General features: G+C 41.1%; 1 long non-coding RNA gene across 1 annotated transcript in view; it reads left to right on the forward strand.

Annotated features, from left to right (window-relative positions):
- Positions 1-287: 287 nt before the first annotated feature.
- LOC140700203 (uncharacterized) overlaps positions 288-15788 on the forward strand; it is a 211645-nt gene continuing 196144 nt past the window's right edge. The window contains exon 1 of the long non-coding RNA XR_012078519.1: positions 288-500. This is a non-coding gene — a long non-coding RNA (uncharacterized lncRNA). The remainder of the gene's footprint in view (positions 501-15788) is intronic.

Here is a 15788-nt window from a genome sequence, read left to right on the forward strand (position 1 = left end):
ACACAGTCTTTTCCGCTGTTTTATTTTGATTGTGTTCCCGACCCTCCCACGTCGGTCTCCAACAAGGGTCCTTCTGCCCAGTGTCACTCGCGCCAGTCGAAACAGACCAAATTCAGTTCAGGAGCAAAGGAAAGCTTTACTCTTTGATCAGAGATTGGAGAGGTGCGAGCTCTCGCTCGAGCCCACGCTCTCCCGACAGGCCGTTCGCCAGGCTGCTTTACGGGTTCTTGGCACAGCGCGGGAGCGGAGTTCTCGAGGGTGGGGGCAGCCGTGCTGCTCGGGCTGCAGACCGCAGTGCCGGGCGCAGCGCCTCTGCGCACGGCCTGCCGCCGCCATCTTGGCCCGGGTGTCGCGGGCGGCGGCGCTAGTGTGCAGCGAGAGCTGAGGAGCCGCGCAGCTGCTTCGCACCAAGAACTCTAGTCTGAAGAGCTTGAGGAGAGGCCTCCACTCGCGGCTCCTGTGAGCAGGTGAAATGAGACTAAGCACAAAGGGAAGAAAAGGTTAGACTTTATTTTATTACCCAGATTACTATTGTTTCTATTTTTATTTCGTTAGAATTGTTAATGGGCTTTGCCGGGGTGACAGTTGGTCACTGTGTCCATTCTGAGGGGTTCTAGGTTGTTAACGATTTTGAGTAACACCCCGGGTGTCACATGACCAAGTTTGGCCGTTTCTAATCTGTAAGTAGACAAAACAATTTCTTTATGTGTAGCAAAGAGCATAAATTGAGGAGAAAAATGAACTGGGGATTTTTTTTTTTTTTAAACAGACTCTCCCTTGGCCTACCTGTGTAAGTAATAATGTCACACCGCATGTGTTGAGGGCTTTATAATATTCAGAGCATTTTTATGTGCCTTCAACAAATATTTACTGAGGAGAAAACAAGTACCACGTACCGTTCTAGTTCTGAGCCTCCGGTAGAGACCGAAACGAAGTCTCTTGGCCTTTTGGAGCTTCTGTACCCGGGGCAGGGGGACAGACAGTAGGAAAGAAGGAAGTATGTCACATGCTGGAGAACGATAGTGCTATGGAAAAAAAAAAGCAGAGTGAACATAGTAGGGAGTGTGGTGGTGGCGGTGGGGTGTCGTTATGTCACATGGTTGTGCCGGGACGGTCAATAAATAGGGTGGATATTTTTGCAGCGATGTGAAGGATGGGATGGAGTAAATCAGTATCAGGGAGAGGAGAGTTTCAGGCAGAGAGAAGAGCAAACGCTCTGGGATTGGCATGTGCTTGACAAGTTCAAGGAGCAGCAAGGAGGCTGGTGTGGCTGGTGCTGAGTGCGTGATGGGGGAAAGGGGAAGATGGGGTCTCAGAGACAGCCACTGAGAAACCTCCTAAGCCTCTGGAGGACTTTGGGTTTTACTCTGATTGAGATGGCGCTCCTCTGAAGAGTTCTGAGCAGGGAAGTGACATGATCAGACATAATTTTAAAAGATCAGTCTGGCTAATGTGTTGAGGCTAAACTACAGAGCTGAAGGGTTGAAGCCAGGAAACCAGATCCAAGGCTGTTGCAATAACCCGGAAAAGAAACAATAATGGCTGGCACCTGAGATATAGCATTGGAGGTGGTGAAATCAGTCTGATTCTGGGTATCGTTTGAAGGTTGAGCCAGCAGGATTTGCATCATATATATGAGGTAGAAGAGAGAGGGAAGAGAGATGGCTCCAAGGATTTTGGCCTGAGAAACCTCCCCATTTAAGATGGGGAAACTGTGAGAGAAGCAGATTTGAGGTGAAAAATCAGCAGTGCTGGTTTTAACGTGTTAAGTGTCAGATTATTAGAAATTTGAGTGGAGATGTAGTTATGTCATAATGAGTAGTATATAACATATCCAGTGTTACATCTCTTTTTGACCAAAGGCCAGTGTTTAAATAAGATGCCTGTGGCTACAATGTGATGAAACTGGGGTGAAGTTACACCTCATTTGATTCTAAGACCAATGTCCTACTGATGGAGAGTTCTTGATGTAAAGCAGCATAAAGAAAGAAGCCTCTAATAAGCACCAGTTCCTAAAAACTGTCTCTAAACTGTGCTGCTTTATGATCTTCCCTAAAAAGCAAGGGATGGTCACATTTGGAAAGAGGCACAGAGCACAGTAAAATGAGTTGACCTCCTGGTATGGACCTTGGAATTATTATCGAAGTCATAAAAAGAGTAGGGCAAAGAAGCCCAAATAACTCAGATTCTGCCTACTTCAAATATCACTTCTTTTAAAAAGCTTTCTTTTTCTATATGCATCTATAGAGTGCACAAAAAAAATGAAATCTTACTCTTTGTACTTGTTTGGTTTACTTTTGGTCAACTGTTTATTTTTTTCCCCTAAGTTTTGATTATAAAAATTCAAACATACAGAACTGTTCAGTACACATCCATGTATTCACATCCTAGCTTCTGTGTTTTGTATTTTCCTATATTTCCTTTTTCACGTATCTAGCCATCCATCTCTCTATCCATCCATCAGTCTATTTTTTTATTTGATGAATTCCATGGCCACTTGCAGCCGTCAGTGCACTTCACCCCTAAAAACTTAAGCATGCATATCATGAACCAAGGTCCATATTGAACCCTGTATTTTTTATACTTGGGAGCCATTTTGCTTTCAGTGGTTCTCTTGTAAACAGCATATAGTTGAATTTTGAATTTGGATCTAATCTAAGAGTACATCTCAGGAGGAGTTTATCACCCCATCATGTTGACTGTGGTTGTGGAATGTCAGTTCTTATTTTTATCTTCTCATTCTATATCTTTCTTTGTGCATGCCTCTTTGACATTTCCCCTTTTGTGCCTTTAGAATCTTTAGTCATTTATTTAAGTTTTCTTTGGTCTTTTTCTTCTAGTAAACATATTCTACTTTTTTTCCCAACTGGTGGTTATCTTTGGATTAAAACAGATATTGAGTCTAAATTTCTCTATTCACATGAAGACCAAAACAGCATCTGTTGCCCCCTCTCTCATGAGATGAGACTATTGAAGCTCTTTTGCTTTCCTTGGCTGCTGAACCATTTCAAAGTTTCAGCCCAAGAAATCATACTCAGAGCATATCAGGCTCTCATTTTGCAAGAAGGGGAAATTGAGACCCAGAGGGAGCAAGAGACTTTTTCCTTCTGAAAATCCCAGTCTTCTGAATGGAAGAATCAGAGAGCTGGCTTGGACATGGATGTTTAGTCCACCTCTACCTGTAGTTCAGGCAACACTCAAACAATGCTTAATAGCTCCCAGACATGAGAAAAGACACTAGTTTTGGAGGATTAAAGAAAATGGATTTCTCAATTCATTGTAGAAGTTTAAAAGCCTTCCAGGAAATCCTTCCATCTCTGTAATAAAAATTTTTAGCCTACATTCTATTAATCTTTATGTCCACAATGGAAAAGCCTTTTGCTTAATAATATCCCCTCAAATATTTGAAGACTATTCTTAAGTCTCCCCATAGTCTCCTTTTCTCGAGAATAAATTATCCAAATTCTTTTAAATTTTTCTCATAAATTCTTTCTCCCTTCTTTCATTAATCTTTATAACTTTCCATGAGCCTTCTTCCTATTTTCTGTCTTGCTTCTGAGTTGTGAAGCCAGGAAGGGGCAAAATGCTGTGATACTACTCATTGAGTTCATGTCAAACTGTGAGTTCCTTGAGGGCAGGGATTATTTCGTATTCAACTTTGTACTCCTAGATTAGGGGTCAGCAAACTTTTTTTTTTTTTTGGAAAAGAGCCAAATAGTAAATATTTTAGGCATTTCAGGCCAAGAGGCATTGTACTTCATTCTTGGAACAGCTGTTGTCTCTGAAAGGCCAATACTCCTTTTTAATGTTTTATGCTATAGAAGTGTGAAAATCATCCTTAGCTCAGGGGCCATGCAAAAACAAGTGGTAGGCCAGATTTGAGAGCTTGTGGGTTCTGGGTTATTGACTCTTGTTCTAGGTCCTAGCACAATGCATGACATCTAGTAGGCGCTCAGTAAAGGTGGTTGAATAAAAGAACTTATGAATCTGTGAAGATTGTTTCATAATTTCTGTCTTTCATATTCTTGTTTAACATTTCTATTACCTTGCTGGCTCAATGAGCTTGTCCACTAAGACCTTTAGATCTTCCTCTCCCATGCACACTCATAGCCAGCACTTTCATATGCTATTTGTACTTGGGTAGTTTTATTGTTTTACCCTTAATCTAAGATGCAGTAGGGATCCTCTGTTAATCCTCATTTGCTGGTGGCTTTGGATCTCACCTTTAATTTAGTGAGGCCATTTTGAACTTCTGTTTTCCAGTGTGGTCAGCAGCTGCCCCAGTCACAAATTGTCTGCGATCTTGACAAGCAACCCTAGGCAAAAGGCAAAACCAAAATGCTGGACTCCATTCAGACTACCTCAACCAAGGCCCCCAGCTCTATTTCCGTTCTTATGAGTCCTACCTGCCCTGCGGGGGTTGGGAAGCTCATTTCTACTTGTCCTGGAATAGACTGGAAGGAGCCAGACAGGCTTATAGAGAAGGCTGGCACTAATGGCAAAAGGGGGAAAAAAACCCAACCCTTCCTTTCTTTCTCCTTAGTTTTTGGGCCTGTAAGAGAACACTTATCATAGCCCAAGGGAGTGTGGAGTTCTGTACTAATGAGAAGAAGTTCCATTCTGAACCGAATTTGGATGAAACAGTTATGAGCAGCACAAACCCAGGGTCAGGGCGTTGGAGCTGCTTTACAGCACGCACAGAGGCTGACCCCTGAGACTGAGTACGTCATTCCTGCCTCCTCCTCTGTCCCACTCCCAGTTTCAGATGAATTGATTCCTAGGGCCACAGATGGAACCTCCCTATTTATCTGCAGTGATCTTGTGGGATACCTGCTATTTCAACCAGGGTCCAGTGGAACCACCTGTAAACTGCTGCTGGATCAACAAGGAGCAGCACCTCTTCAGTGTTCAGCATCTTGCCTTGGGACACAGAGGAGCTATTAGACTTAACCAGATGTGACGTCAAGGCTGATAGAAAACATGGGCAGGAAGTGCTCCTTTTCTTCCAAGCTCCTGATAACTAAGTGGTTACAACTTTCCATGAGAGGGAACTGGGAAGAGCTTTACTCTGATTCCCTAGGGGTCTTATGCATTGCCTGTGGACCATTTATTCAGTTCTCTCTTTCCCTCCCCTCCCTTCGTCTCTGTATTGCTGAAATTGTTGTGATTGCTACCGTTTAAAACGAACAGGAAAACTGCATTTATTTACGACGACTTCCTTCTTAGCCAGCTGGGAGAAGTTTCAAAATAACCAACCCAGTGGTGGATCAATCTTTAACATTTCTTTCAAATGTCGAAGTAAAGAAAATGATGACAATTTTAAGGCTCTATTGGACAGAAATGATCTACGAGGGATGGGGGACGGCTGAAGGTCACAAATCAGGCGGCTGCCTCTGGCTCAGTGATTCAGAAGAAGCACGGAAGGCAATGGGAAGTGTGTTCCTCAGTTTTATGAGAGTCCAAGTTTGGGAATTTATCAGCATGCATGGGATTTGCTATAATGAGCCTCTTTAGTCCTCTCATAAAACAAACTAGTGTCTGATTAGAGCTGGCTGGCCTTCCTTAGATACAGAAATTAATTCATTTTGATTTTAGGGGAAAAATATCACACTTGTCTGGCTTACCTGATAACGACCTCATTTGCATTTGGGGATCATGCTTATTCCCCACCTGGTTAAAAGAATAATGTTAATGACACTGAATTTGCATATTTTCCATCATTAATATTTGGAGAGCTTCTTTCAAGATGTTTTAGATTCTGGGTATACATTCTCTTTTTCTATTTTTGTTAGAGGCCTTTTTTTTTTTCACCCTGTGTATCAGCCAGGATTTATTTTATTCTCATGCCGCGTGTTCGTCTTGTCCAGCATGAGCTGTGCTCCACGATGTTTTCTTTTAGGGACCCTCACCATTGGGAGTGCGGGTTGGCAAACTTCTTTTTCTGAAAAGGGCCAGATGGTAAATATTTTGAGTTTTGTGGGCCATATGGTCCGTGTTGCAGCTACTCAACTCTGCTGTTACAGTGCACAAACAGCCATAGACTATACCTACAGGGTTGGGCATTAATGTGTTCTGATAAAACTTTATAAAAATTGGCAGTGGGCTGGATTTGGTCTGTGGGCTGTATTTGCCCATCCTGTGGTAGAAAAAAGAAGGAAAGGTGGCGAATCTTGCACCAATTTTTTAAGGCTTAACTTCCACCCACACTTAATTGGCCACAGTGAGCCTCATGGCCACATCTAACTTCATGGAGGTACAGGAAGGGTAATCTTCATCTGTGCCCAGAAATGAGAGCCAGAAATATCGGTGAACAGCACCAATGATCACATACCCCTTCCTTATTCTTCATAGAGAAACCGCTATTTCCTCAAGTTCCAGGCTAACACTTTAAAAAGCATCCCTTAAATTTGGTCTAACTCAGTTGCTTTGATGGAGCTAAACAAATTTGGTAGATGAACAGGATCTAATTTCCAGGAGTCATTCTAACTATTAAGTATGTGGTATTTTTTTCTTGAAGCCCATCAAGGTTCTGTTTGAGTCCCTGCGCCAATCTGAGGTGAGATTAAATTCATCCATCCAACTCCTTGTCAGGTGTTTAGACTTCTGGGTCCGGACAGAGATCACATCCTCTCCTTGGCTTTTCTTTTCTTTTTTTCTTTATAGCCATGAAAGTGCAGGGCTCACTCTCCTTTCACTGGGATGGGACTGGGCCTGGGTCTTGCCAACCACCTTGGGCACCCCTCGTCACACCCCCAGGAGATATCAACAACCCCCCCTATCCGGGGCCTCCAGAGCCTCCCCTTGTCTTTTTCATCCATATCATTGTCTATAAGCTTTGCAGATCAGGAAAGGAGACCTGACTTCATCCAGGAGAGGGCACTGTGCGCAAAGTCTACAAGACTCCGTTCCTTCTGGTAGAGGCACAGATTAAGGATTAATGAAACCCATATTCAAACGCTGAAACTATAGCACCTATCATAAAACATAAACCAAAACACCACACTAGGAATGTACTCTATAAAAAGGGAAGAAATGCAATTTATTAACAACTTGTACATTCCAGAAAGTACAAACTGCCTCGTTAAATCAACCAAACATTTTTACTGGCTGCTCCTCTTCTTTTCTTACAATACAAACTCAGGCTCTTTGAACCAAAGCCTGCCTGGTGTTGGCTGCTTAGAAGAGGTCCTTGGGACCTTGGAGGCCAAGGCTGAGAGGGGGGAAGTTTAAGTCCTGTTGCAAAAAGAATAATTTGCCCCTTTCAGGCGTTTTTCTCCCCATTGGAAAGTACAAAAAGAGAAACTTAAGGCAAAATGTGGGAAGCAGATATAACCAAATACAGTGGTTCTGTAAGTGCTAAAATGGAAGATGCTGGCATTTCATAATATGGGGACATTTTGAAAAGACAACTTGGTGTTATAAACTTTTTTGTTCCACACTCTAAGTTCATTTGTACCTAAACCTCTATTTCTGTGGTATGTTTTTAATAGAGCCATCCAGGCTTTTTTTGCTGCAAGTTTCTACTTAGCTGCTAATCTTTCTCCTTGACTCTAATTATGACTGTCAGGTTACTAACCCATTTCTGCCTGCGTTTTCTTGTCTGTAAAATAGGCATAATGATAGTGCCTACCTCAGGAGATGTCATGAGATTCTTATTATGTTGTATTCTTTGGTTGTCTTGTCTCACAAGTTTACAGACTGTTTTTACCTCCCCTGTACTTTTTGTTTTTTTCATATTGTTGTTATGTGACTCCTGAGTAAATTTACTTATAGGCAGATTAGTTATCAATCATAAGATAGCAAACATAAGACATCAAAGGCAACTCTCTGATAGTATTCTTCTCAGAGGGTGGGGGGATTCACATTCTTTTCCCAGTTAATCTTTTTGTTATCATATAGATAACCCAGTATATTCTTCATATCCTATTAAACCTTTCCATAGGATTTTCCCTGGAATGGTGTCCTTCGGAATTTCATCCCCTTTACCTGGTTAAGTTCCTGGATTAGGCTAGGTAAAAAAAGCTAATGATAATATTAACAGCATTAATAGCAGCTAACATCAATTGGCTACTCCTCGTATTCCAGGCACTACGCTAAGCACTCTATGTGCCCTATTTCATTTAATCCTCATCAAACTCTTAAGCAATATCTCCATTTTGCAGATGAGGAAACTGAAGGTTAAGGAGGTCAAGCAACTTGGTGCAAGTCACACACCTGAAAGTGGTGGGTGGACCCGGGCCTGCTCACAGTACATTGATGTCAGTCCTGCGCTGGATTTTTCTAAACTTGTTTCCCCAGTGAGAGATGGAATATACAAACAAAAAATGGCCAGACTATATATAAAAATAGAACTCTGACCCACAATCTGCAGCAACCAGCCCAGGAAACCAACCCATTACCAACACTAGCCAGCCTGGGAAACCAGCCTGCTATCTAAGTCAGATTTGCAGGAAGTCAGGCCACCATCTCTAGCAAGTTGTCCAAGAAGCCAAATAATAACCTCTGGAAAAATTGGCCCCCAGTGGCCCCACTTAATAACTGCCAGCTTCCCTAATCTTTGTCCCCACTTCCAATTTAGGATTAACAAGAGAAAGCGAAATATGCATCCATTATCAATCACATAGGCTGTCCCTCTTCGATTAGCCTCCTCATGCCGGCAGCCTCCAATCAGGGCATCCCTGAAGCCTCCTCTATTTTCCACTGTAAAGCTTTTCCACTCCTCTGCCTGCCTTGGGTCTGCCAGATGTAAGTGGCAGTGGCTGACTCCCTTGCTGGAGCAAGCACTGAATAAACAGGCTTTGCTTGTTCTTGTTTGATTGGCCTTCATTTCTTTCCACACTGGTCACATGTATTTTCTCTGGGCTCTGGTAATTCTTTCATATTCCACACCGATCTGATTTCCATGCTGATTTAAACACGTTCATTTTTTTTTTTTTTGTACTCAGGTTGACTTTGCAACTGCAGAGAATTCTGTTTCTCTGTCTGAAATTGCTCATTGTGTAGACCTAAAGTTATGTGACTTCATCAGTTGATCAATTGTATTTCTACCGCTTTGGCTATTTCTGTTCCAATTTGCTACTGAAGTGACCTGTCCTCCAGTTCTCTCAAGTGTCCATTTGGGTCATTGCATAATGTCTTCATCTCTGCTGCTGGACAGTTGACAGACATTTTTGGGAAAGGAAACAACTTTAGTCCTGAGCACTCCAGGTCTCCCCCGCTGCTCAGAAACCTACCTTGTTGCTGCTTCCTCAGTCACATGGTCAATGTCTGTCCTCACTCTGCTAGGTGCTGCCCCAGGGATTAGGAACAGTCCAGCTGCTGCTCACTATGGGATTTTTCTGTCCAACTAGTTTACGTGTTTTCTAATACCACTAGGTGAAAAATGAAATAGGTGTATATCTGAGTGGGTAACATCTCACATAGAAAGTGTGGATTTAGTCCTCAATTGCCTTATTTGTCAAGGTACCCACTCTTCACTCTGGGTTGTACAAGCTGGTTCTATAGTGTGGGTCACTTCATGACCACTTATTATATGTCAGGGATTGTGTTAGGAACTAAGGATGCAAAGCTGTATGAGAGTCTGATCCCCAGGTAGAGGGATGCTGAACACATAAAAGACAGGCAACAACAGAGAGTCTTTAATTCTGATTCTGGGGTTAGCTACTCTGCTCTGTTGGCATCAACAACAGTGGGGCTTAGGCAGTCCTAGAACTTGTCACAGTACAGTGCAATGGAAGATATTGCTGGACTGTGATTCTTCGAGACAGGGACTGACTCTGGCACACCTGCTGTGCTGTCAACACCTCAGGTGGTACCTGGTTCCTTGTAGGCAGCTTAAGAGTATGAGCTATTTGGTCAAAGAGAGGCAAGTTCAACCCTCAGCTCTTCTGCATATTAATTATGAGAACTGGGGCATGCTACTAAGCCTTGCTAAGGTCCTGTGTTTTCATCCATAAAATGGGGATAATAATAATTATAGCAGTCCTCTCTACCTCGTAGATCATTTCCACATCATTGGCACATATGAAGCATTCAGTAAATATCTTCTGCTACAATTATGAATTCAATTGCCTTGAAATTCCCAGTGATACAGATGACACATATTCCAGCGTGGAGAGGAAGCAGGGATTGCAGGATCACATCCTGAAAGCTGGGTGTTTCTCTGGGGTGGAAGCCAAGTGAGTGCATTCCAATGCTGTACAGCACGAGAGGCAGTGGTAACATTACGTGGTACTTCTGAACTGCACACAGTGAAGCAAAGCATCTAGTTAATGATGGGGGCACGAAGAACATGAATTCATGACTTAAAACAAGGATGGAAACATTTGAGAAATTCTGTTCCACACTGCAAATGTTGGTAAATCACCTTTCCACGGATGCACAGCAGAATCTGATTTATTTCCTGGTGCTTTGGAAAAGAGGTCTTGGTCAGCAGGAGAGTTGAATAGGGGTTTTTGATAAATTCTAAGGAGGAAAATAATTTAGTTGAATACATTTAATATGGGAGAAAACTAGGAGGGGCTTTAAGCTTAAATGCTCTTATTTCATATATCAATGCTGCGAATCTTACTTTCCCCAAATGAGGATAATTTCTTGTTGTGAGATAACAAATGTGAAATCACCAACACAGTGTCCAATTGAATACTAGAAAGAGTCGAATATTATCTTCCTTTTTCATTCGCCTAGTGATAGAAAAACGTTTGGAAAATATATAGTATACCAGAATAGTTATCCTAAGATGGGAAATGAATACATAAAAATAAAAATGATTGTTTTACTCATGACTAGTGTGGCTGAGTTTGCTGATTATTTTCTGAATCCATTCCCCTTTTTTCCTTCTGTAATAGAATCCCTTATTGTTAGGCGGACCCATGGCTGCTTGGACTAATGACTTCATTTTCCAGCCTCCTTTGTAGGAGTTGTGGCATTGTATAACAGGCCTTAAGGGGAAGCGGGGTGTGCCATCTGAGGAATGTTTTCTTGAAAAAGGTTATGTGCTCCCTTCCCTTCCTCCTTTGCTGCCCGGAGTGTTGATGTGATGGCTGGAACTCCATGGAGCAGTCGTCTGGGCTCCGAGGTGTGGGCCTTATTAAAGGATGGAGAAGTCTGGATCCTTTATGACTGTGGAGCTACCAACTGAGTGCTGGACTGCTAATGTTCATTGGAAAGAGAATACACTTCTGTTGTTTCAAAGCCACTGTTGTTTGGGCTTTTTGTCACTTGCAGCAAAATCTAATCCTGATAAAGACATGGCTTTAAAGAGACCTATTTTAGGAGACAAAGTCAAGGCCCAAAGGGAATATGAGTTCCTCACAAGAACTTATTTAAAAAATGCCATCCTATCGAAATAAAGAAGGAAAACAACCAAGCCTGTTGGTTTCCAATACAAGGCTGGCCAAGTCAAAGCTTTGATTCCACATTTTCACTAATGAAGAAGACACCGTGTCAGTGTGCACAGGTTACTGATTTCTAAATTTCTGCATCATTTTGGACCAAGTCAGTCTAGAATTGCTAAGAATCCTGATGAGAGTAATCATACAATAACAAAACTTCTCTTTAAACTAGATCTAGGATCATTTGTGATAGTGCAAGAATCATACATGTGTATATTTCATGTTTGTACTGAAACATGCATTTTAAAAATTAGGAGTCTACCCACAGTGTAATTCTATCACTTTGCATTTGCATCTTATTACTGATAGTTTAGTAATTATTAATATTTTGATAAGATTCAGAAGAACTTAGTGTAAAAACTTCCCCCTCCCCCAATCTCTGGAATACTAGTTTCCTTCATGTTTATCTGCTGTCCATGGTGCATTGCTGGTTCACCTCTTAGAGAATGAACCCATCTTAATTGTAGTACCAGATACCAGGAGGTGTTAGTTAATCTGGAGTCTAAAGTCAGTTGAAATTATTTTGTTACATGAGTCTTCCCTTTCTGTGTAGCTCTTGGCTAGTTTGTAGCTTAAGCATCTCTTTAAAAAATTATTTTATTTTATTAAAAATTTTAAAATTGAGGTAAAATTGATGTATAGCATTATATTAGTTTTTGACATACAACATTATATTAATTTTAGGTATATAACATAATGATTTGATATTTGTGTATACTGTGAAATGGTTGCCACAGTAAGTCTAGTTAACATCCATCACCATACATAGTTATATTTTTCTTGCAATGAGAACTTTTAAGATCTATTCTTTTAGCAGCGTTCTTACATGCAATACAATATTATTAACTATAGTTACCATGTTGTATATTATATCCCCATGACTTATTTATTTTGTAACTGGAGGTCTGTAACTTTTGACCTGCTTCACCCATTTCAGTCACCCCTCAGCCCCTACCTCTGGCAACTACCAATCTGTTCTCTGTATCTATGAGCTCAGGTTTTTGTTTTTGTTTTTGTTGTTTTTTAAAGGCTTCACATATGAGATCATATAGTATTTGTCTTTCTTTCACTTATTTTACTTAACACAGTGCCCTCAAGGTCCATTCATGTTGTTGCAAATGGTAAGATCCTCTTCTTTTTTATGGCTGAATAATGTTCTATTGTTTGTTTGTATCTTTCTTTCTTTCTATCCATCCATCCATCCATCCATCCATCACATTTCCTTTATCCTTTCATCCATTGATGGACAGTTAGATTGTTTCTGTAATAAGGAGATCCACTAGAAGTTATTCAAGCAGCTGATGGGGTTAATTCCATTTCCCACTTCTCCTATGAAGACTTTTTTTTCTGGTACTCCAGCTGCTAGTAGTTGAAAATGGCTTCACAGCTGTAGTTGGTTTTGCTCATCTGGCCCTTAAACAGTATTTTATATTTTAAAAAATTACATTAATGACTTTCTTTTGATTCATTATAGCCAATTCGGTGTCTTTCACATAGTAAACACTTAATAAACATTCGTTTATTTATTACCTGGTGGCTATGTTGGCTCAGAATGGGTATTGGGGTGAACTGGGTTTAGCTGCATTCACAGCTTAAGTATACTTTGATTCTAATTTCAGAGTGAGCTTTTTCAACTTTGAATAGTTGACTTACCACAAACTTGACCTACAAATAATCATTTACAACTCAGTAAGGCAAGTGGTTGATAACAGCTTGGTTAGTAAATTCTTGTGTTTTTTTCTTTTTTAAAATGTAAACTGGAGAGGATTAAATTAATCATACTTCTGAGTACAAGGCAAATAAGCATCACTGTTTCATGCAAGACTTCTTTGTCTGAATTTATTCCTTTTTATTCTGTCCCCCTTCCATTCCTTATAAACAGTAATTCTAATGTGTTTCAGATGTAGTTCTTCTTTGTGTTTTTAAAAAATATAATAATACATAACTCTTGTGTAGAACTTACTATGTGCCAGGTTCTGTTCCAAGCCCTTTACAAGTTATTATTTAATTCTGATAACTATCTTATGAGTTAAGAACTGCTATAAGTCTCAGTTTCTTTCTTCTTTCAATCAGCACTGCCGTTTACACCACGCTATTTACATAAATTAAAAATGCACACATGCAATGCATAGTACACATTCTAGTGGTGTGGCTGGTAATTAAGAGCATAATTTAAGACCTTAACTGCCTAGGCTCAAATCCCAACCTCTTCGCTTAGGAGTTGAGTGACCTTAGACAAATTACTCACTGTCTTTGTGCCTCAGTTCTTTCTTCTATTAGATGGGGATATAAAGGTTTTTTTTTTTTTCCTTTATCTGCAAAGTAGGAATTTCCACCTTGTGGAAGAATAGAAAACTTGGGAAGAAAGCCTCTATCCTTTTTTCCATCTTCTTCCCTGGCTGGGAAGAGGGTCATGATGTGTGAAAGTCCAGCCTCTCTAGACCATAAACTCAGCAGGAAGGCTGTGCCCTTTGGAGGGAAACCTGAGGTTCTTTTTGGCAAGTCAGTTCTGTCAGAGGTCAAGGCAAGTTCATCAAGGAAGACTTTTTTGAAAGTAAAGCTGATCATTTCAGGTCTGCTGTTCTGAGTCCATCTCCTCAATGGGTTCAGAACTCATCAAGGAAGAGGTATGATTAATTAGTATCATTCCTTAAAAGTCTAACATCCATGTCAAAATAAAAAAAAATCCTAATTTTGAAATTCTTTGGATTACTTTTCGCTCTTCTCTCCCTTCTTCAAAAATATTTACCAAACCGAATGACCACTGTGGCTTGACACTTAGGTTTAGTGATTTGTCCTTTCCTTTGAATAACAATGGTTGGCTCCATGCACAGTGTATAGGGTCACCGGCAGCCCAGTTGGCCACATGTACCCATTAATATGAGACACTTTTGTATAATGAGCACACTCGAATCCCACGGTCTGTAAAGGACTCTGCACATTATATATGTACATATACATGGACATGTGAGTGTGTATTTATGTGTTCACACACCTACTACCTGCATACATACTACCACATGCATGCACATGTACCATGTGCAAACACACCCACATCATATGCACAAACTGTGAACCCACACCTATATTACATGCATAGACACACACCGTACACACCCACACACTACACACAATGTACGCAAACACATACATCATATATGCAGTCCCACATCACGTCCCCTGCATGTGTACACACATGAATATTCCTCGTGAACACACACAACATGCACACACACATACTTTGACAGATTGCACATACACCACACATGTACACCACATACATACAGACCACTCACTCATGCAGACACTTCCCACTCCACCATACATGCACAGGCACACACACATACCACTGTGTGCACATGTTACCTCAGGGCTCCCTGACACATTCACTTCTCTTTCTCCCTTTCTCTCTATGTATGTATATATTCTTTTCTGTCTTAACACTGGGATCCATATGTATAGGACTATACAGAACACACACACAGAAACAGCAAACCTCTGGAGTCACGCAAAAACATGCGCCCAGACCCTGGGCAGCTCAGCCTTTATGCATAAGCCCCTACTACTGTGGATCACTCCCCCTGCCCCAGGAAGTCACTCTGACAAAGAAGCACCTGCACCCAAGCCAGACATCTTTTATTATATATTTTTTTGCCTTAGATTAAGTCTCACAATGAAATGGCACACTGAGGGAGGGACGTGGCATTATAGTGTCATTAAAGCGAACATTTCACAAGAAGCGTTGCCTGAACTGAGATGCTTCTGATGTTTTTATTTTCACTAAATTGAGGCCAGCAGTCAGGAAAAAATGACTGTGGCCAAGGCTTGAGAGGGCCAGCTTCACCCGAGAGGCAAGCTGGTCAGGCTAACCCTGAGCCCTGACCTGATTTCCTTAAGAAAAGGTACTGGCTTTGAAGTGCTGGATATGTAAGCAATAAACAGGGCTCATGGGATGAAATACACACACCACACTCGACAGAATATTAATATAATTACAGGGGTAAAGTTGACCTTCTAAAGTGTAAGAACACAGCTAAATTTTTTCCCCTTATATCTGCTTTTTGTAATTGTAGATTTCCATGATTTCCCCCTCAAACAACCACACATGTGTGCACATGCACACACACGTACAGATATTTCCATTGCAGTTCTTTTTAAAGTCAACTCTATTACAGATAGTTTGTTCTAAGAGAACCCTTTGCATGTGCGTATTTAGTGAATTTTGAGTTTTCCAAACCAAGCGCTTTTGCTAAAAATGGCCACTGCTCACAGATGAGACACAACACTTGTGTTAATGTCATTAGCAAGCAGAATGGCAGCATCTACAAAGCTCAGAGCAAAGAAATGATACCCGGGGGAACCACACGAGGCCAAATAAATGTGAGGTGATTGACT

The sequence above is a fragment of the Vicugna pacos genome, chromosome 12, assembly GCF_048564905.1.
Source record: "Vicugna pacos chromosome 12, VicPac4, whole genome shotgun sequence".
Lineage (NCBI taxonomy): Eukaryota > Metazoa > Chordata > Mammalia > Artiodactyla > Camelidae > Vicugna > Vicugna pacos.